The 7,004-nt window shown below is 29.7% G+C and overlaps 1 pseudogene; it reads left to right on the top strand.

Annotated features, from left to right (window-relative positions):
• Window positions 1-3,179: 3,179 nt before the first annotated feature.
• On the top strand, window positions 3,180-5,172 carry LOC138927245 (small subunit ribosomal RNA; annotated as a pseudogene).
• The last annotated feature ends 1,832 nt before the right edge of the window (window positions 5,173-7,004 follow it).

Raw genomic sequence — 7,004 nt, forward strand, 5'->3', positions numbered from 1 at the left:
GATGTTAGCCTACCATATAATATATAATATAATAATTTAATTATATTATATTAAATATGGAAATATTAAAAATATATTAAAAATATTAAAAATATTTTCATATGGATATGCAATCGTATGGATATCCAAATATGTGTGGGAAAGTCATACTTCCCATACAATAAATGACCGGATTGACGAAACCGTGTTCAAAAAGGTATATAGGGTAGGTGGTGTTCAGCCTGCCAATATAATATTAAAATAATATTATATTAAACAGAAGATCGCCAGTATTAATATATAAGCATATGGTTATGAATACATATGCATATAACATATATGAAAATATATGAATATATAAAAAAAATATATATGAATATGAAAATACTTATATGTATATGGAAGATATGGTACGTCATGATGCTCGCCCACCATATAATATATAATATAATAATTTAATTATATTATATTAAATATGGAAATCTTAAAAATATATTAAAAATATTAAAATATTTTCATATGGATATGCAATCGTATGGATATCCAAATATGTGTGGGAAAGTCATACTTCCCATACAATAAATGACCGGATTGACGAAACCGTGTTCAAAAAGGTATATAGGGTAGGTGGTGTTCAGCCTGCCAATATAATATTAAAATAATATTATATTAAACAGAAGACCGCCAGTATTAATATATGAGCATATGGTTATGAATACATATGCATATAACATATATGAAAATATATGAATATAAAAAAATATATATGGATATGAAAATATTTATATGTATATGAAATATATGGTAGGTGATGAGGATAGCCTACCATATAATATATAATATAATAATTTAATTATATTATATTAAATATGGAAATATTAAAAATATATTAAAAATATTAAAAATATTTTCATATGGATATGCAATCGTATGGATATCCAAATATGTGTGGGAAAGTCATACTTCCCATACAATAAATGACCGGATTGACGAAACCGTGTTCAAAAAGGTATATAGGGTAGGTGGTGTTCGGCCTACCAATATAATATTAAAATAATATTATATTAAACAGAAGACCGCCAGTATTAATATATGAGCATATGGTTATGAATACATATGCATATAACATATATGAAAATATATGAATATAAAAAAATATATATGGATATGAAAATATTTATATGTATATGAAATATATGGTAGGTGATGGTGATAGCCTACCATATAATATATAATATAATAATTTAATTATATTATATTAAATATGGAAATATTAAAAATATATTAAAAATATTAAAAATATTTTCATATGGATATGCAATCGTATGGATATCCAAATATGTGTGGGAAAGTCATACTTCCCATACAATAAATGACCGGATTGACGAAACCGTGTTCAAAAAGGTATATAGGGTAGGTGGTGTTCGGCCTACCAATATAATATTAAAATAATATTATATTAAACAGAAGACCGCCAGTATTAATATATAAGCATATGGTTATGAATACATATGCATATAACATATATGAAAATATATGAATATAAAAAAATATATATGGATATGAAAATATTTATATGTATATGAAATATATGGTAGGTGATGGTGATAGCCTACCATATAATATATAATATAATAATTTAATTATATTATATTAAATATGGAAATATTAAAAATATATTAAAAATATTAAAAATATTTTCATATGGATATGCAATCGTATGGATATCCAAATATGTGTGGGAAAGTCATACTTCCCATACAATAAATGACCGGATTGACGAAACCGTGTTCAAAAAGGTATATAGGGTAGGTGGTGTTCAGCCTGCCAATATAATATTAAAATAATATTATATTAAACAGAAGACCGCCAGTATTAATATATGAGCATATGGTTATGAATACATATGCATATAACATATATGAAAATATATGAATATAAAAAAATATATATGGATATGAAAATATTTATATGTATATGAAATATATGGTAGGTGATGGGGATAGCCTACCATATAATATATAATATAATAATATTTATTATATTATAATAAATATGGAAATATTAAATTATTTTCATATGGATATGGATATGGATATGGATATGGATATACATATTCATATGGATATACTAAAATATACTGAAATATACCGATGAGTATATTTAGGTGAGGGTAAAAAGGCAAATAAATACCCAGCTTGACGAAAGTGTGTTCAAAAAGGTATATAGGGTAGGTGGTGTCGTCCTACCAATATAGTATATTATTTATATTATATGAATATACTAAAATACCGATGAGTATTTTTAGGTGAGGGAAAGAAGGCAAATAAATACCCAGCTTGACGAAAGTGTGGTCAAAAAGGTATATATGGTAGGTGGTGTAAGCCTATCTATATAATATAACATACTATATTATATATTATATATACACTATATTGTATACTTAGATAATATCGTTGAAGCGTCTACGTCTTATTATAAATTATAATTTGACAAGTTTCCAATTATTATCGTTAATTTCTGGTTCTAGGCAAATAAAAATTTCTTTTTATTATATCCTAGTAAGTATATGGAATTAAATTTAATTTCATATACGTATATGATAATAGTAGTAATATTATTATTATTATTATTGTATAAATAAATATGAATAAACTATATATATGAAAATATATAAATATATGAAAATTAAAAAGTGCTTAGTTTTATATCATATAAAACTAGACTTTTATATACAAAGAAAATAAATTTTAAATTTATTATCAAAATACATATGCGATAATTTTATTATAAAATTAAGCAAATATATATATGTGAATATATACAAATTGTTGTATGTGAAAATATAAAGATATTTTAGAATTAAATATATGCATAATATTGTATTTTATTAAAAAAAATATTAAAGAAGGCTTATATAAATAAAAAGACCGCCCGCTCATATAAATACCCTAACACAAACGAGGGTTTAAGAAAAAGCCATGAAAAAAATATACCCTGAGGTGTATGCGTTGGGCACCCGAGGGATATATTATAAATATATATATATATATATATATATATTTTAATAAATGAACGAATATTGAATGCCATATAATAATTGGCCAAATTCGTTAATATTTTAATTTATACAAATATTTGCAATATTTATTTTCTATATATCAATATGAAAATGAAATATATCAAAGATATAAAACATTATTCTGGTTGATCCTGCAGTAGTTATATGCTTGTCTCAAAGATTAAGCCATGCATGTCTAAGTACACACGCATTAAAAGTGAAACCGCAAAAGGCTCATTATATCAGTTATGGTTCCTTAGATCGTTAACAGTTACTTGGATAACTGTGGTAATTCTAGAGCTAATACATGCAATTAAAACATGAACCTTATGGGGCATGTGCTTTTATTCGGCTAGAAACAAGCGAGCGCACGATCGTTATGTTGGTGGAAGGCGAGAGAACAGGCAGATCGTATGGTCTTGTACCGACGACAGATCTTTCAAATGTCTGCCCTATCAACTTTTGATGGTAGTATCTAGGACTACCATGGTTGCAACGGGTAACGGGGAATCAGGGTTCGATTCCGGAGAGGGAGCCTGAGAAACGCCTACCACCACTAACGCAGGCACCAGGCGCGCAATATACTCACTCCCCGCTTGGGGAGGTAGTGACGAAAAATAACAATACAGGACTCATATCCGAGGCCCTGTAATTGGAATGAGTACACTTTAAATCCTTTAACAAGGACCAATTGGAGGGCAAGTCTGGTGCCAGCAGCCGCGGTAATTCCAGCTCCAATAGCGTATATTAAAGTTGTTGCGGTTAAAACGTTCGTAGTTGAACTTGTGCTTCATACGGGTAGTACAACATACAATTGTAGTTAGTACTATACCTTTATGTATGTAAGCGTATTACCGGTGGAGTTCTTATATGTTTAAATACTTGTATTTTTTCATATGTTCCTCCTATTTAAAAACCTGCATTAGTGCTCTTAAACGAGTGTTATTGTGGGCCGGTACAATTACTTTGAACAAATTAGAGTGCTTAAAGCAGGCTTCAAATGCCTGAATATTCTGTGCATGGGATAATGAAATAAGACCTCTGTTCTGCTTTCATTGGTTTTCAGATCAAGAGGTAATGATTAATAGAAGCAGGTTTGGGGCATGAGTGTTACGACGCGAGAGGTGAAATTCTTGGACCGTCGTAAGACTAACTTAAGCGAAAGCATTTGCCAAAGATGTTTTCATTAATCAAGAACGAAAGTTAGAGGTTCGAAGGCGATCAGATACCGCCCTAGTTCTAACCATAAACGATGCCAGCTAGCAATTGGGTGTAGCTACTTTTATGGCTCTCTCAGTCGCTTCCCGGGAAACCAAAGCTTTTGGGCTCCGGGGGAAGTATGGTTGCAAAGCTGAAACTTAAAGGAATTGACGGAAGGGCACCACCAGGAGTGGAGCCTGCGGCTTAATTTGACTCAACACGGGAAAACTTACCAGGTCCGAACATAAGTGTGTAAGACAGATTGATAGCTCTTTCTCGAATCTATGGGTGGTGGTGCCTTGCCGTTCTTTAGTTCGTGGAGTGATTTGTCTGGTTAATTCCGATAACGAACGAGACTCAAATATATTAAATAGATATCTTCAGGATTATGGTGTTGAAGCTTATATAGCCTTCATTCATGGTAGCAGTAAAATGTTTATTGTGTTTGAATGTGTTTATATAAGTGGAGCCGTACCTGTTGGTTTGTCCCATTATAAGGATACTAGCTTCTTAAATGGACAAATTGCGTCTAGCAATAATGAGATTGAGCAATAACAGGTCTGTGATGCCCTTAGATGTCCTGGGCTGCACGCGCGCTACAATGAAAGTATCAACGTGTATTTCCTAGACCGAGAGGTCCGGGTAAACCGCTGAACCACTTTCATGCTTGGGATTGTGAACTGAAACTGTTCACATGAACTTGGAATTCCTAGTAAGTGTGAGTCATTAACTCGCATTGATTACGTCCCTGCCCTTTGTGCACACCGCCCGTCGCTACTACCGATTGAATTATTTAGTGAGGTCTCCGGACGTGATCACTGTGACGCCTTGTGTGTTACGGTTGTTTCGCAGAAGTTGACCGAACTTGATTATTTAGAGGAAGTAAAAGTCGTAACAAGGTTTCCGTAGGTGAACCTGCGGAAGGATCATTATTGAATGAATCTTATCCGTTATTAAAATATTTATTATATATAAATATATAAATAAAAATTACCCAAAAATAAAAGACATATATATTATATTGAATATATAGACCATTTGTTGTCTTCAATATAAATTGCGTTTATATTTAATTAATTTACTTCCGTTGCTTGTTGTATTGTTCATATTAAATTATGCGCATACATTGATAAATGCAACACCTAAAATATACATTGTTGTACCTGATATACAGGTTAATGCTTTATATAATATTAAAACAATATAAATTATATTTATATTGATTATATAAAACTAAGACATTTCGCAACAATTATTTTAGGTATATAAAAAAATTAAACATATTTTATATGTTTAAATATAGACGAATATATTGAATATAAATTGCGTGTATATTTAATTAATATACATGCGTTGCGTGATGTATTGTTCATATTAAATTATGCGCATACATTGATAAATGCAACACCTAAAATATACATTGTTGTACCTGATATACAGGTTAATGCTTTATATAATATTAAAACAATATAAATTATATTTATATTGATTATATAAAACTAAGACATTTCGCAACAATTATTTTAGGTATAAAAATAACTTTATTGAAGGAATTGATATATGCCAGTTAAATGGTGTATTTTTAATTTCTTTCAATAAAAACATAATTGACGAATTGTATATTTATATATATTTATAAAACTCTAAGCGGTGGAGCACTCGGCTTCGTAGTCGATTAAGAACGCAGCAAAGTGTGCGTGACCGTGTGAACTGGAGGACACATGAACATCGACGTTTTGAACGCATATCGCAGTACATCGTGTTATGTGCTTTAATTAATTTTATAGTTCTGCTTGGACTACATATGGTTGAGGTTAGTAAGAAGATGGTAAGAAAGTTGCTTATTATTATACTTATTTATAATGATATGCATATGGTATATTATTGGATATATTTATATATTCATAATATTAAATATAAAAGCAATTATCTCAAATATTTATAAAAGAAAAAATGAAGATATACAATTCTTTCTTTTTTCAATTCAAATAATACTGAGAAATGTCTAGCATAAAAAAAATTAAATTTTTTTTAACTAGAATTGTCTCTTATTTAAAGATGCGAAAATTGAAAATATATCAAATATATTGTTCTTCATAGAGATATATTGTTTATATATATATATACATTGCTTTATACAACCTCAACTCATATGGGACTACCCCCTGAATTTAAGCATATTAATTAGGGGAGGAAAAGAAACTAACAAGGATTTTCTTAGTAGCGGCGAGCGAAAAGAAATCAGTTCAGCACTAAGTCACTTTGTCTATATGGCAAATGTGAGATGCAGTGTATGGAGCGTCAATATTCTAGTATGAGAAATTAACGACTTAAGACCTTCTTAAATGACCCTATTTACCCATAGAGGGTGCCAGGCCCGTATAACGTTAATGATTACTAGATGATGTTTCCAAAGAGTCGTGTTGCTTGATAGTGCAGCACTAAGTGGGTGGTAAACTCCATCTAAAACTAAATATAACCATGAGACCGATAGTAAACAAGTACCGTGAGGGAAAGTTGAAAAGAACTCTGAATAGAGAGTTAAATAGTACGTGAAACTGCTTAGAGGTTAAGCCCGATTGAACCTGAATATCCATTATGGAAAATTCATCATTAAAGTTATAATATTTAAATAATATTATAGAAATAGTGTGCATTTTTCCATATAAGGACATTGTAATCTATTAACATATAAATTTATCATAAATATGACTTATAGTTTATTCAAAATTATGCTTGCATTTTAACATAGGATAAATGTCAT

Source organism: Drosophila bipectinata, unplaced genomic scaffold, assembly GCF_030179905.1.
Source record: "Drosophila bipectinata strain 14024-0381.07 unplaced genomic scaffold, DbipHiC1v2 scaffold_207, whole genome shotgun sequence".
NCBI classification, from domain to species: Eukaryota; Metazoa; Arthropoda; class Insecta; order Diptera; family Drosophilidae; genus Drosophila; species Drosophila bipectinata.